Source organism: Gymnoscopelus microlampas (assembly GCF_963454915.1).
Source record: "Gymnoscopelus microlampas genome assembly, chromosome: 17".
In the NCBI taxonomy this organism is placed as follows: Eukaryota; Metazoa; Chordata; class Actinopteri; order Myctophiformes; family Myctophidae; genus Gymnoscopelus; species Gymnoscopelus microlampas.
Window position 1 is genome coordinate 20596299 of NC_139954.1, and position 16193 is coordinate 20612491.

Consider the following 16193-nt stretch of genomic DNA (forward strand, 5'->3'; position numbering starts at 1 on the left):
TTCTGTCAGACAGACGGCGAGGCGCCGAGACGCACCGACATCCGCCACTACTGTTACTACCTGCTATGATCTTCATTCACCTTTTACCAGTGGCTGGAGTCACCAGGTGAGACCAGTGTTCTTTGTTGTTGTCACTAGTAGCGTTACTTTGACCGGTCGTTTAAACGTTTAATGTTAGGCACATGTTTGACAGCGCTGCTGATCATCACCAGGAATAATAACGATCTGTTCTTGAATGAGAGACTGTTTTGCGCTTTATACGGTAAGCCAATTTGATCATTTTTCTTTTGCATCACGTCACTGGTCAAGATATAATAACCACACGATTGCGGGGGGAAATTAGCCCACTTTCTATATCCAAAGTTAGGCGCGTCTGCAGGTGCAATGCAGCAAATATACAATTAGGTGTAGCATGCCATACGCTATAGTTTGACGGTTGTCTAACCTAGTAGGCTACTGTCAACTCTTCAAGTAAAAAAATAAACATAATTGAAACTCGCTGATGCATTAATTAAGTTATAATAGACTCATTTCCCATCAGACATCAGACCGAGTTCCGGGCGGAGAGAAAGACCCTTTCATACCTGAACAAATTCTACGTGTTTAGCCTAATATAAGTCGGACACAAAATAGAGGGATCTTGATTATTCATTAGTCATTAACATGACTCAACTATGGCATTAAGCTCACGCCATTTACAAAGGGCAGTGACTGTGAAACATATAACTCACTGCCGTAGAACTTTAATAACTTACTGTTTGACCAAGGACAGCTGTCTAATGACAATGAGTCAGCCTGTCATGAGCTTATCAGCTTGTTTCAGTCTCAGGCCACCATAGATCAGTTGATCATTGGTTATTGCTGTGTGATTGCAGTAGGTCCAGTCATAGTGGTTATCTGATATAAGTGAGAAAGAACTGAAGATGGCTGATAAATTAAATTCTTCATTAAGTTAAAAATATATTTTGACTATTTCATCTGTCTGTCATGGTGGCTATGATTTGTGGGTTGACTTGAAGAGATTCATTCTTTAGAGATATATGTGGTCCAAGGAAGCATGAATGAACCTGTAACATTGGTGCCAGAAGAGTATGCTTGTGTGCTCATTGGACAGTTTATTCCTCTGGTCAATGCATTGTCCTTCATCTCATGCGAGAGCATTTTTGGATTAGTTCTGTTGCTGTGGGGTGTGTGAGGTGGCAGGCAGGGCATGGGCATGAAACCATTTATGGGAAACCTGTGGCTGACGTATCCAGAATTTCATTAGCCACTTTGATTTCTTTGCAATGTTGTTCGATGCCGGTTTGCTTCCTACCAAAGCAGGTAGTATTCACCGATTGGCACAGGCAACTGTCTCTTAATGTCAAGAATTGCAGGCAAGCATGGGACATATTGGTTTTAGGCACAGACTCCCCTACTTCATATTTATTTTATTATTTCAAAGCATCATATACATTTGCCACAACTGAATTTCCCTGATTGGCCTTAGAAAAACAGAATAATTTGATTATGATCACAAAGTATGTAGTTCTAACTATAACTAAACCATTATATACCGTAGTTAATACACCGGTACAAGGGAAATAAAGGAGCAGGAAAAGGGGGAAGAGAAACTGGGGATTCCCTGAATTATCTGCAATACAGCCAAGCAGAGAGCCCATTTATCACAGCAGAGAGAAGCCCTGGGGACTGCAGTCACAGCGAATTAGAGGTCAGTCTCTCCAAAACCCTGTAGGAGTGAATTGGATGGGAAGTGTGTGTGTGTGTGTGTGTGTGTGTGTGTGTGTGTGTGTGTGTGTGTGTGTGTGTGTGTGTGTGTGTGTGTGTGTGTGTGTGTGTGTGTGTGTGTGTGTGTGTGTGTGTGAGCATGTGCGTCCACTTGCATGCATTCGTGCATGCATGCATCATGATAACCATGGAGCATCGCTGATGCGCTGATGGTGCCAGACTGATGTAATGAGGCTGTGCACGCAGTCGCCCAGTTGGCCACACAAATCCTGTTTACATTCCACTGTATCACAATATAGTGAATATACAATATATTTTGTGGTGTAAGATGACAAGGGTTCCAGCGATAAGGGCTATAGCAGCAGAACAAAATGGCACAGCTTGTCGCTTACATACATTTGTAAAATATAATTAGCTGTACAGAAACCTCTGCATTATTAGAGCAAAGGTTGTGCAGGTGAACTCCCCTGATAAGGTGTGTTGCATTGCTCTGATGCTGTTTCTATTGTGTTGCTGTGTTGAAATGGTGACTGTGTGGAATACACTATCATGTGATGCTGGGCTTCCCTGCCTCCCACTCACTGATGTGGCGATGCCTCACTCGTCTGGTTTGATCAGTGGTGCTCTAACACAGAAGTGCATGCAGTGCCATTTGGTATGCACTCTGTAGCTTCATGTTGGCTCCAGAGACATGTGGCATCCCCATTCAATCCCAGCCAGAGCCAGGCAATCAGTGGAACCCCATCATCCCCACATGGCGGCTGCAGATATATAAAAATAAGAGAAAAAAAATCCCAAGACTTGAAATGTAATTTGGGCACGGTGGCAAGGAAAAGAAATCTTGAGGGGATAATAGATTGCCGGTCAGGAGAGCAATGTCTCACTGCTGCTCTCCTCTGACCTCTAAAGTGTGAGGACACCTCCCTCTGTGATCACTCCTAACTTCCATTGCCTTCCTTCTCAGCCACTTTCCTCCACTTAGTATCACTGATGGAACAGGAGGGAGAAAGGATAGAGTAGGAGGGTGAAGTGGTATGGAGATGGGGGGAGTAGTGTCAACTCGCTCCTCGTCAAATCGTCAAGTTGACGAGTAGCGAGACAGACAGGATATAGACCTCTCCCTAGTAATTAACTTAAGGTCTCGAATCGCATACGCATAATCACATAATTGTGGTGGCTCAGACACTTGTGCCATACAAGACATTGTACATAGTACATCTGGAGTGTTTTTAACCCTGAGAGTGTAAATGGTTATTTTTTACACTCTCAGTCAAATTCGATTGATCATCATCATCATCATCATCATCATCATCATCATCATCATCATCATTATAGTACATGTCATGAACTCTATGTAAAATGACAGGTCCTATTCTGTTCTGAACTGGATCAGCTTACTAAACAAATCTCTGATGTTGTGTTTCACTCTTGCTCTCTTACATACTCTTTCTTTGTCTCACACATACTGTGCACATACAGAGCTCGCGTCTTTCTATTAGGCCTGCCTTGCCGCTTTGAGAAAAGAACATGCAAGTAAACTGTACCAGACATGCAGCAGAAAGTCCTATGAAATATTCAGATTTTCTAAGCAAATGGAGGGTGAGCAGCCGACCTGAAACTAGGTTAATAAGATCCAGCCCGCATCTCAAGCCCTCTCAGCTCGTTGTCTTTAAGCGCTGAACTGAGATGAACACAGTGCACCCACAGCGATCATCACACACTTGGCTGAGGAACAAAGACTTTTCTATCTATATTTATGGGGGAAGTAATGCAGTATTTTCTACAAGATCAATGGTACTCAGAAGTCCTTTTCGTTAGTTGCCGTTTTGTCACAATGATGGGTGTTTTGCTGTCATTCTTATGTTCCCAGGTGGTCTTTCAGCAAAGTGCTCGCCAGATTTGTTTTGGCTTCTGTCAATGGTTTTGATATGACCTAAAACAAGTCTAATTAATTTCAGTCTCATAATAGCGAAGCACGATATATCGGTCATCATATCGATATTGGACAAATATCAAAACGTTTCCTGATATGATGAGCATGCATTAATTATGTGCCAACCACATTGATGCGTTGGTGGAGAAATGGCTTGCGTTAACCTATCTACACAGGGAACAAACAATGTCTGCAGTCAGTGTGTTGAATTATTTCTAAGTCTCTGAAAGTGGAAACTTAATTTGCAATGACTGCTCAGCTTCAGTCATGCGAGGAGGGAGCAAGACACAATCATTTAATACCAAACTTAATAAACCACCTGAGGATCCAACATCTCAAAATACTGTATAGTTGCCTAGGTCCAAACCTGTGAATCCACCTACTCCATCGAGTTGACAGATTCTGGTCTGGCATCATGACATGAAACAGCATTTCTCAGTTGATAAAGTGATTACCAATTTGCAGCACTCATTACTTTACTTTGAAATCCAAACAACATTCTGCTTTGAAGGCTTTTATTCAAAGGGGAGATATTTTTCCATTGGCATGGCTACGTATCAGTGTCGACTTCAAATTACTTTTGGGTGGATACATTAGTCTGTAGTGATTGGTTACGGAAAATTGAATCCCCCCGCGGAAATCTGTCACAGTGGAGGCAATTCAGACTGAAGATGGAAATTAAGTGTAACGAGTTGACAATTCTGTCTGAAGACATTTTGAGGTCCTCTGCACATCCGTGGTGCAGAGGAGTGCTATATATCAGAGAGAATGATTACAAAAGCATGTTGTGTCTGTGTCATATGAGATACCGCACTTCTATACAGCAGCTTGTTTAAATCTGGCCCTCTGAAACAGAGAGTAGGGTTCACTAGGTCTAAAAATCAGATCATAAAGCAGTGTTTCCGCACCCAGCATCACATATTTCATTATAATAGGTGTACGGTAAACCTCCCTCAAAACCCACATCTTCAGACTCGCATTCCCCACCTAATTCTAATCCAGCCTTTTGAATGAATGAATGAATGGTTTATTTTCGGTCTTTGTTTACAACAAATCAAAACACACTTGTGTCGACTTACAAAAAGAAAATTCACAAATGTACATATCCAAAGTCAGTTCACACACAAAATCCAAATATAATGACTGAAAAAAGGAATAGGCTGAAGCACAATGCTTATTCTTTGCCTATCATTTACAATCCTTAAACATATATATATTTTAATATTAAAAAACCTAATTTTAATGTTAAAAAACCTTATTTTAATATTAAAAAAACGAATTTTAATATTAAAAAACCTAATTTTAATATATAAAAACACATCTTAACATTAAAAAACCTATTTTAATATTTATGTTTTTGTTTTCTTAGTTTTTAGCTTTATTCTCTTAATACAGTTGTTTTTATTTGTTCTGTTTTTGTAAAGCGACTTTGAGAACAGAGAAAAGCACTGTATAAATATATAAATTGGATGTATTATTATTACAATTTCCTCATTCATTCATTTGGGGATTGTGTGTGTTTCTCCGGTTTTTGTATTGGGGTGCACCCCACTCCCGAACATGGCCCCCCACCCCCCTGAAAGTCAAGTCAATTTTGTTCTATATACCACCAAATCACAACAGAATTTATCTAAAGGCACTTCATATATATAGAGCAGGTCTAGACCGTACTCAAAATACAAAATATGTTTATTTATTTTTTATATTATGAAATGTATGTGCACCCCTTTAATTTCTGTCTCTATTGTATTGGTGTCATTTACAGTCTCATTATTTCTCAGTCACCCTTCCCCTCATTGCCCTGTGCCTTTTTCATAATGCATACATTCCCAAAATTGTCCTCACATGCCCCACACAGTCAAAACTGGAGGGAGGTAGTGCATGCATCCTGGTGGAGATTTGTGGTCTACTGAGCGTACCTTTCTAGATATTAGCATGCCGTAGTCTTTAGTGTGCTGTATTACTATGTCTCTGTCATCTAGCAAGCTGAGACACTCATTATGTCCATAATTAACAAGATTAACAACCACACACACTGTGGTTATTGGAGGATGATTGGGAACATTGCCGATGGGCTAGTGGAGCAGTGAGAGGGAAGGAGGTAGAAAAGAAGGATTGTCTGAGCCTCAGACTCTGAGGGCAGAGGGTGATTTCGGTTTGATGTCTGTTTGCTGAAGATTTAAGTAAATTTGACACAGCACAGTGGAGAAATCCCTCAGCTGCACAATCAAGCCTTCATGACTGAGCAAAAATATATCATGTCATGAGAAATGGTAGTGGTATTGTATTAAGTAACAAGTATGTCACACTCCCATTTGTGACGCATTGGGGATTGGGATTTCAATTAATCTACGTGGTTGTTCAATTACTTAAAATAGGAAGGATGACATATAATTGCTATTTTATTACTTTGTCAGTACCAGTATGATTTCCATTTCAACTATTTGTTCATCCGTGTCATGTTTAATTTGAACAGCTTCAGATTTTTTTAACACTCCCATCATCTTCAAGGCTGCTGCTATTAAAACAATAACATGCAAAGCCTGCTACTATAAATGCAAAAAAGACTATTTTTAGACCGCATTGAATTTGTACATGAGAAGCACTTGTAGCGTGCACAGTACACTTATCTGATATGACATGCTTTTGTTTGCATTTGTTACACATGTGTTTTTAATAGATTTAGCAATCTTTTTAACGGTCATGCGCTCCAAAGCAAGCAGGGAAATTAACACTGTAGTCTGTAACTATTATATACAGCCATTGCAATAATTGTATTTCCCTTTGGTTTACCTCATTTGCCTAAAGCAGAACTCAAGAGTCTTTATTTTTTATTTTTATTTTTTAACTGAGCGTTACTCCCAACATCATTCCAAATAATATGTGGAGCAGTGGTTCTCAATGTGGGGTCAGGGGACCCCATGGGTCCTTGGGGGGGCTCCAGGGGAACCCCAGCTATATGATTAATTGTTGGGTACCAAATCCACCCTTGCAGGTGTCAGGTTTAAGATAAGAAGGAGAATTCTTCATTGTATCAAATGGGGGTCTGTGTTCAAATGCATATCAAACTGGGGATCCTTAAAATTAAAAGGGTTGATATTCACTGATAAAGACGATGTATTTCACTCATTCAACCCACTTTCTCTTTGTCCTATTCAACTAACCGAACTTCTCCATCCATTGCACGCACGAACGCACGCACAATGTATCCAGTTTGCCTCTTTCTCTCCATCTGTATCCTTCGAAAGCTCCCTTGGTGTTAGTTTGATTGAAGGGCAAAGTTTTCTCTGTGGCCGTGAAATTGCAAATAACACACAGTAGAATCCATAGTGTTGGCTTGTTGAGCCCACCTTGTCCTTGCTAATTTAGCAAGACTGTATTAGCGAGCATACAGTATATAGCGATAACAGTTGCTTCGATCCCTCCAGAGCAGGTGTGTTGCAGATCAGGACAATATCAGGTTCCCAATTTTTTCACGTGAGCTTGTAGATCGGCTATTTTTCTTTTTTTTGTTTAAATTTCTGTACCGTTTCCAGATTTTTTTGGGTAATTTATGTTCCCTTTTTTGTTGTTGTAAAAAAAATGGATATTTATTGCAATAGAATAAGAGAAGCAAGAGAGATCTGAGAAAGTGAAGAGGAGAAACAGGAGTGCATCGTGAGGAAAAGAGGACAGGTGAAGTCCTAGATAAGGGTTGCAAGGGACTGGCTCGGATCGTTTGTTTTTCCTATTTTCTGCACCATTGATTTCTGCAGGAAGCAGAGAATTGCTGCAGGCATGTTGGGGTATTACTAATGATGGCTCCGCTGGGGATGCTAATGTTATTGTGCCTGTGACATGTATGCTCTGTGGTTAAAAGGCTTGGATGTTGCATTTGTGTGCCTTTTGTAGGACTCATTACAGCAAAGGTGTAAATCTGATCAGGTCATGGACAGTTTGAAGCTAATAAGGAAAGACAATCATGCTAAGGGGATGCTCAACCAAGAATCCTCAAGGTGTAATCGCAGTGTATTACATTTGCCTATTGATTTCCGAACTTATAGCTGTTTTAGCCACATCTTGATCTTTTTTCTCCATCTCTCCTCTACATGCACTTCCAAATGATGTGCTGTATCTAACATGGGGCATATTGCTACTTCCCCTGGAGAAACTATATGATCCAAGGGTCTCCTGGATCTCCACCCTCCACTCCCTCCTATCCAGCATCAGGGTCCAGAGCTCTGCAGCGTTGCTAGCTCCAATGTCACGCCACAGTGTGTCGACGTATCTGTAGGTGGTGCGCCTCCTTCCCCTCCTAGCTGTTCCTTGGGTTGGCTCCCACATTGTCAGTTCGCTTACCATCAGTTCCGGGTGCCTGACACAGTGCCCAGCCAGCCTCATCCTTCTCTCCCTGACCTCCTTATCTGTGCCCTGTGGAAGGCCCCAATAGAGGTCCACGTTTCTGATGTGGTCCTCACATGTGACATCAAGTGCCTTTCGCAGCGGGGCACTGCTGGCCTAGTGGTTGAGGTGCATACCACATATAGGCTCTAATGCAGCCTGACAGCGACTCGCAGGTTCAATTCCCGAGCCCGATGGCCTTTGTTACGTGTCACTCCTCATGTCTCTCTCCCTGTTTCCTGTCTCTCTCTACTGTATACTGTCAATAAAAGCAGAAGAGCCCCAAAAATATCTATTTTTAAAAAGTGCGTTTAGCATTCTTGTGTAAGATAAGATAAGTCCTTTATTGATCCCGCAAGGGAAATTCAATCACCAAAGGCAGCACAGCAGCTTAAGACACAAAAGCCACAAACAGCCGCCACTTGAGGTCATCTCCCATCACAGATTTCCACACTCTCCTCATGCCGTACAAGGCATTCCAGGCAAGTGCCCTCAGGACCTTCAGATCCTGTTCCGTCGAGGCAGTCCAGGCACCAAGATATTTGAAGTCCTTGACTACTTCGAGCACCTTCCCGATGGCAGTAGCAATGGTTCTGTCCTCCATGTTGAGTGGCATTACTTGAGTTTTCATTAGGCTTGAGGCAGATCTTCCTGCACTCCATTTCTACTACTGTGTCCGAGACTATGGCAAAGTCATCTGCATAGTCGAGGTTGGTGATCATCTTCGGGACCAGCATGAAACCCAGTATCTCCTCCCTGTCACTGATTTTGTGCCTCAGGACATGGTCCATCGCCACAATAAACAGGAAGGGGGCCAGGTATCACCCTGGAGAAACAGGGTGTTGTAAATGAGATCACATAATGCCAGCTGATATTAAATCCGTAAGATTGAGATCATTGACCACTCCATAATCCATACAAACATATGGTAAAATGTGATAACATCTTTTTGTTATGTTTTGCCCCCTGGTTGCCCCCTGTCCGTCCGTCTGCCCGTCCGTCCATCCGTCCGTCTGTGGACAGCTAATCTCTGACACCGTTGGACTCATCACGCGAATCGGTACACATTATCTTATAGTCATGTGATCAAGACCAATCTGTCAGATTTGTCATATGTCCTGATTCGCTAATATCGGCTTCCAAAATTTGCAAGAGTGGTCCCTTTTGAACAAAATGCCTCAAATCATGAACGTGGCAGAGAAACTTTGTACGCACATTCCCACTAGGCCAAGGATGAAATGCCACCATAACATTTTCACAGGGGTAGGGATTTTACCTCTACCCCTACAGAGTTCGTCAACACAAATTAGTACAATTTATCGCTATAGTCATGTGATCAAGACGGATCTGTCCGATTTTTCATATTCTATCCTGAATGGCTAAGATTGGCATCTAAAGTTTGCAGGAATCGTCTGCTTTGAACAAAATGCCTCCAATCATGAACACAGCGTCCGATTGCCGTGCAACTTCACATTGGCCTGTTATAGCGCCACCAGGAGGTCGATTTTAACAAAAAAATAATTGCTATTACTCCTACAGATTTTGTCCAAACATCACGCAAATCGGTACACATCATCTTCATAATATGTTTTTCAAATTTCATCCTGATTGGCGAAGATTGACTTCTACTACCTGGCACATTTTTCTAGTTCTTTTCTCTTTTTTGGCCAATAGATTCATAGCCCTCGGGAGCGGGGATGGACCACTTTATATCACATTATAACTAAAGTTCCTCCATTAGCCCTGCATTCTCAAAGTAGTGTAATTAACTTTTCAAATTGAATTCAGACTAACAAAGTACGATCGACAGTTTTTCCTGTTATTGACACGCAAACCTTGAAGCAGTGGTGGGGTACATCTGCAGGATGATTGGCAGTAACATGTGACCGACAGCTCTTGAGATAGACAAGAGTGGGTCATTAGTGTTGTTGGTTAGCTTTCCTGTGTGACCTGCCTGGAGGCTGTGTGTGTGTGTGTGTGTGTGTGTGTGTGTGTGTGTGTGTGTGTGTGTGTGTGTGTGTGTGTGTGTGTGTGTGTGTGTGTGTGTGTGTGTGTGTGTGTGTGTGTGTGTGTGTGTGTGTGTGTGTGTGTGTGTGTGTGTGTGTGTGTGTGTGTGTGTGTGTGTGTGTGTGTGTGTGTGAGAGAGAGAGAGAGAAGCCAGGGTCAGGGATAGTTTCCACTTGGACAAACATGTCACATATCATTGAACGTAGTGTTTCTCTTCCATGCCCAAACCCATTCCCAGAAACCTTTGCAATCTCCGTCTGATCTCTGGCTGCCTGTAAAGATGATGGTTGCCTATCGATTTCACCTTGATACAGAGAGACACATCCTGCCCCAGGAAGTGGATTACATTTGCTGAAATAATGGAATAAATTGCATTTGGTGATTTTCCTTGAACAAAATGTAAATACAAAAGGATGAAGTTAAAACCACTTTTGAGGCTCTACCTGCTTGAAGGCCTTTAAATCCAAATCTGTTTTTGTCATAGTTGTATTACATATAAACATTTTTAATATGCACGTGCAGCTAACATGGAAAGACAGAAATGTTTAACATAACCACACACTCCTTTGTGCATCCACCTATGTATGTGCACTACTGTTATGAAATACATTAGCCGTTGGTATTAGCAAGCTATTGCTAAAGCAAACCTGCTTACTTTCTCATTAATATCGCTCACATTTCTGTTGACACAGTCAAAGTCAAAGTCACTGGCCACAAATAGGTTTAGCCCACCAGGTTTTACGTAAGCTGCATGTCAGCTTGTTCAAACAGAGGAAAGCTATACAGGTCTATTCAACCATACTGTATGACCCATTGCCATATTTGTCTCGGCTCATGATGCCTATAGCTTTATATCCTGAATAAAAGATTAAGGCTGTGTGTCCGCCAAAGATTTTTTTCCTGAGCGCAGCGTATGTTTTGTATTGTTTTCAATGGGTGCGCCATTTATTTACGCTATGCTGGAAACACCAGCAGCGTGATGAGGCTCTGAGCATCTATTGTGCGTTGCGCATTCATGTGTGGAGTTTTTATCTGCTGGCCTAGAGTTTAAATATTTTCAACTCTGGGGTTTGGAAGCGTTATCAGCTGGGACTGAGGAAACGCTTGGCTTTGGTGGACACACAGCCTGTCCTTTGAGTGATAGTGAAGAATATGTTTGGCTTTAAATTTGTCCCGTTACCTATAAGCTTTAACCTGAAGAAATAGACCATCTTTTTTCCCCCTGGAGGATGCTAGGGTTGGCTAGGTTTAAAGGGAACTTGCCTAAGAAAGGAAAATCACCCATATGTTTCTGTCTATAGCAATTATATACACAGTGCGGTACAGTTGAAAATCATAAGGTGTTAAATCTACCGTTGTTGATTACAGATCAATGAATAATTTGTCTTTTGTTAGCTACATTATGTCTTTTGCTGCCATAGCTCCTATAGTCTATTCTTGTGTTGGCTGGCCAAATTAAGTCTGACCAGTACTGGTTGAGTAGATGTCTCTTGTCGTTTAGTGGTCTCCAGAGACTGGAGCGAAATGCACTCTGACATTCAGCATCAATTTCTATTGGTGTTTGTGTGACATTAATCATTCAGGAGGCAGCAACAGCCTTTAAATTCCCTCCTGGGAAGAAAGCCCAGTGTGCTATGCCAAGAACAAGACATGGTGTGAAAAGTATCCAAGATGATGGAGCTTTTATGGTCTAATTCATTAATAAATTCAGTGGTATTCTGCAGAATACCACTGAATTTCAGTGAAGGCAGTAAGGGCAGGTAATGTTTAATAGAGGAGCCAGAGACTTTACATTAAGTGGAGAAGGCAGTATCATTTATTAATGAATTAGACCATAAAAGCTCCATCAGCGTGGATACTTTTCACAGCCAGAGCATTGGGTGATAAAATCTAGATAGACATTATGCAATACAGCATAAAATGTATACAGTAGTAGCCTGTGGGGAAATTATCTTGTACAATATCAGGATCTATCAGGAGAAGATGAAACTGCTGACAAGAAGGTGAGAGAAGAACTTTAAAGTCAGACTGTCAGAGATCTGTGCTGATCTTAGCTGAACTAATGAGGATAAAGTAGCAACCATATTAGTTGTTGAGGAGCTGATGAATTGAATTTTCAGTTGGAAATGGACGAAGCCTGACCCACATTTCACTAAAACACAAGTTCACATGTAGAGATTGACTCCTTCTCTCCAACTTAATTATATAAAATGTATACTTAGTATGTCTTCATCTCTCTCCATCTCACTTTTCTGTCTCATATAGGTTACCGATATATATATAGGTTACCGACAGATCACGCACGCACGCACGCACGCGCGCGCGCGCACACACACACACACACACACACACACACACACACACACACACACACACACACACACACTCACCTGCAGAGTTTACCGCTGTGCCCGAAGGCTTCAATGAGGGCAGATTGATGCTGAGCACAAAAAATAGGAAAATGGAACGGTTATTTCCCCATGGACAAGCCCCTTTGATATAAAAAGGGACATTATCGTGGTAAATATTTATATGCAGTATGTTTTTCTTTCCTTTCCATGTGGTACTGAAGAAATGACCTCGATGTGTTCATTTAACTCTGTAAAAATGAACCCAAATGGACCCTTACCACCCTGTTCTGCTGTGTTTTCTTCTCACAAACATCACCTTTTAAACAACCGTATAAACGGCTGCCTCATAACATGGCTGCTGCCGGCTGGATCTTGGCCCCTTCCTCGAATACACCCGTGGTGCTTAACTGGCAGATTGATGTTCCCGTCATTGTGTTTGAGCCAGAGTACCTCTCAACCGAACTGAACAGAGACAGAATAAATCACATAATGCAACACAGAAACTACACATTTACCGCTTTTAAGAGCCCATGGACATCCACAGAAAGACACCTAACTTTTACATAACTCTTCTACTCACGTTCCCCATACAGACACTGTTGGCCATAACCCCACAGCACATCATTTTATGAAAATGACAAATATACTTGTTGATCTATCAGTTGTGAAAACGGGAATGCATGGTGCTAGGTAGGCGTTTGTAAGTGCTTTGCCTCTGGTTAGAGGCTGAGGTTTGAACGTTTCCTCAGCGTAGTGTTTACTCAGGGAACAGCGAATGGCAGTGGGAATGCGTGTTGTGTGTACCCAGGGAGGGTCGTCCCAGGACTCCACGCCAGGCACGCCTGCTGCAGCACAAATCTGAAGCATCGAGATGAAACGACCGTGCTCACGATATGACAGTGTTAGTATGCCTAAGACAAGCATCAGACCCACTGATATTACTGATATTGTTGACCAAGTATTAGTCATAATGTGTATATGCGTCATCATGGGTGTCATGTGGTACACAAGTACAGCAGGCAGAATGTCTATGTCATGGGGAATAGGTTTGACTGAATTACGCTTCACAATTTCTGACTATTTACTGTACATCTTTTGGGGCTCATATGCATCACACTTGCTTGATGGCATTTTAATTTAAATTGGATTTCAAGTTCAGTATTATGCAATATCATTTCATAAATGTGACGTCTTCTCTCCAACTGTCCGTGGTAACAGTTAATAATGTACAATGCATGGAATGTGTATTGTTTCCATTACAGAACACACTTGGCTGTAAGAATAATAAACAGACTTCTGTTTTGCAAGAAAAACAGCTATTAAGATGTTTTGCACTGTGCTATAGGCATAGGCAAGTGAACTGACTGTATAACCACTTAGTTCAGTAAAACAAAAGAGGCCTTAAATAATACGCAAGTTCAGCAGATTGATAATATGTGGTAAAACGTATATCACACCAAAGGGCTGTTGTTCTTTAGGTGTGATTTAATGGCAATATACCATGGACTGGAGTGAGTTACTTAAAAACAACTTCATTATAAGAATAATTTCTACAAGAAAGTGTTCCCCAACTCAAACAAGGCGGTTGCTATGCAACGTGTTTAGAAGTCTCCTCTTTGCACAGCTCTGCCTCCCGAATATCCTACTATAAATGTGTGGCAAACTCTGCATGCATAACGCTAAGGAACCGAGGGCGTGATGTGCCGAGAGAGAAGTCCGCCGGATCAGCAGATCTCCCCAAAATATCAATAAACCTGCAAATCCCCATAAATGGAATACCCTGCAAGTCACCAACATGACATCATAGTACTGACGTCATAGACTGGCCTACTCTCCATATTTGGGCATGCCTGACACAGAGCTCCATATATGGGCATTAAAGGGACACAGACAGATACAGAAATCTCCATGTATGACCATAAAAGGGACATAGACTGACAGACAGGTATAACAGGTACTCTTACAACGGGTATGCATAACTTGGTGGGGCATACATTTCCAACTTCCATCGTTCACAAGTAGGCCGGTGCTCAACGGACACCTGTCTAGTTGTTAACTAAACTTTTAAACTAGCCGTTGTAAATGTGAAATTAATCAACTGCATGGCCTATTTTTTTGCTTAATTGTTAGCAGATGCAGTTATTGCACCAATAGGGACGAGCATGAATTGATGACGTTATCAAAGAGGGGTCCAGAGACCCCCAGCGCCCGTATGAGCACGGGATGAGCACGGGATTTTAAACAGCTATAACTCCAGTTTGCAGCATGCCACCAAGTCCACATTTGGTATGTGGACTTAGACCACCAATAGGGACCAGCATGAATTGCTGAAGCCCCGCCCCCTCTGTCTTCCCATTGGCTGGCCTTCAAACAGCCATAACTCAAGTTTGCAGCATGCTATGGAGTACAAATTTTGTACATGGACTAAAGCCAGCAATAGGGACTAACTGTCATTACTTAAGCCCCGCCCCCTCTGTCTGCCCATTGGCTGGGCTTTAAACAGCCATCATTCCAGTTTGCAGCATGCTACCAAGTACAAATTTGGTAAGTGGACTCAGACCACCAATAGGGACGAACTGAAATGAGTTAAGGCCCGCCCCAAAGGCACCGCTTCCTTCACACAGGGTGTGATTTTTTATATGTTTCTGAGTTCTATGTCACAATGTGATATATATAACTATACAAAAGTAGACTTAATAGCCATTTCTGGTTGTTATTATACCACAACCAATCAGATTGTGTGATTTGGCCAACCTGTTTTATAATGTTTGTTGAAACGGCACAGCCACTTGGGCTGTAGTTCTCCGTCTGTTTGTATGAAGATAACAATCAGTCCATGTGTGGGTTTATTTGCTTTGTGAATTTTGAGCACAAACTCAATCACTCAAGAAAGATTTGAAGTGAATAACCTCTTTAGATGGCTACCCATCAGTGAACACAGAGATTACGAATAGCGTAGTGAAGCTGACTGGCATATATTTATCATTTTGAATCGCCCTAATTTATGGCAGAATTTGTAATCTATAAATCTTAGTTTATTCACTCAATTACACTGCTGCCATGCTCACAGTTGGGTGATTTACATGTTCTGATGCATTTCTAGTGCACTTTACAATGCTAATCACTGATCTTGGGTTGCGACTGATGCTGAAAAGGTGTCAGCCTATTCATTAGCACTAATTCATGTAAAAGAGAAGAGCAGGCAACGAGCGCGGGAGGATTGGACGAGGATGAGAGAGAGAATAATGAATAAGGACCTTCGGCCGTGGACCTGGGCTGCAGACACTACCACTAATGATAACTAGCCTCCTTTCATCTCCAGTCAATGCATTCCAACTTTATAGTATATACCCATGTTGTTTTTGTTAGTTCAGTTGTCTTTTAGATTGGAAATTGTGTGAATGCATTTATTGTTGATTTTATTTTCAATGTACAGGCTAGAACAACAGCATGAACGTTTGCTAACAAACCTACGCCCACTTCTATGAAAACAAGTCATATCACTGTTCCAATAGGAAGGACTGCCCTAAAGTCTTTGCATCGGTTCTGTTATGCAGTTATATGAAGAGACTATTATATGTGATAACCCCCCAACCCCAAACACGAGGCACACACCACACACACACGCACACACACATGCACGCGCGCACACGCACATGCACATGCACATGCACACGCATAAACATACACAAACACATACAACATACACAACTCACACAGTTTGTACTCAAAGAAATGGAAATAAACTCTCAAGCTTTATTGAGTTTAATCTTTTTGACAGATATACAAATATA

General features: G+C 41.7%; 1 protein-coding gene across 4 annotated transcripts in view; it reads left to right on the forward strand.

The window, feature by feature from the left end:
- The first annotated feature begins 14 nt into the window (after positions 1–14).
- The window catches only part of sytl5 (synaptotagmin-like 5), a 36358-nt gene continuing 20179 nt past the window's right edge, over positions 15–16193 (forward strand). For 3 of the 4 annotated variants that reach the window (XM_084083996.1, XM_084083999.1, XM_084083998.1), the window contains exon 1: positions 15–106. The gene's annotated coding sequence lies outside the window, so the exon portion shown is untranslated. Of the gene's footprint in view, positions 107–142; positions 263–16193 lie in introns of those variants that run through there. The other variant, XM_084083997.1, reaches the window with a different exon arrangement.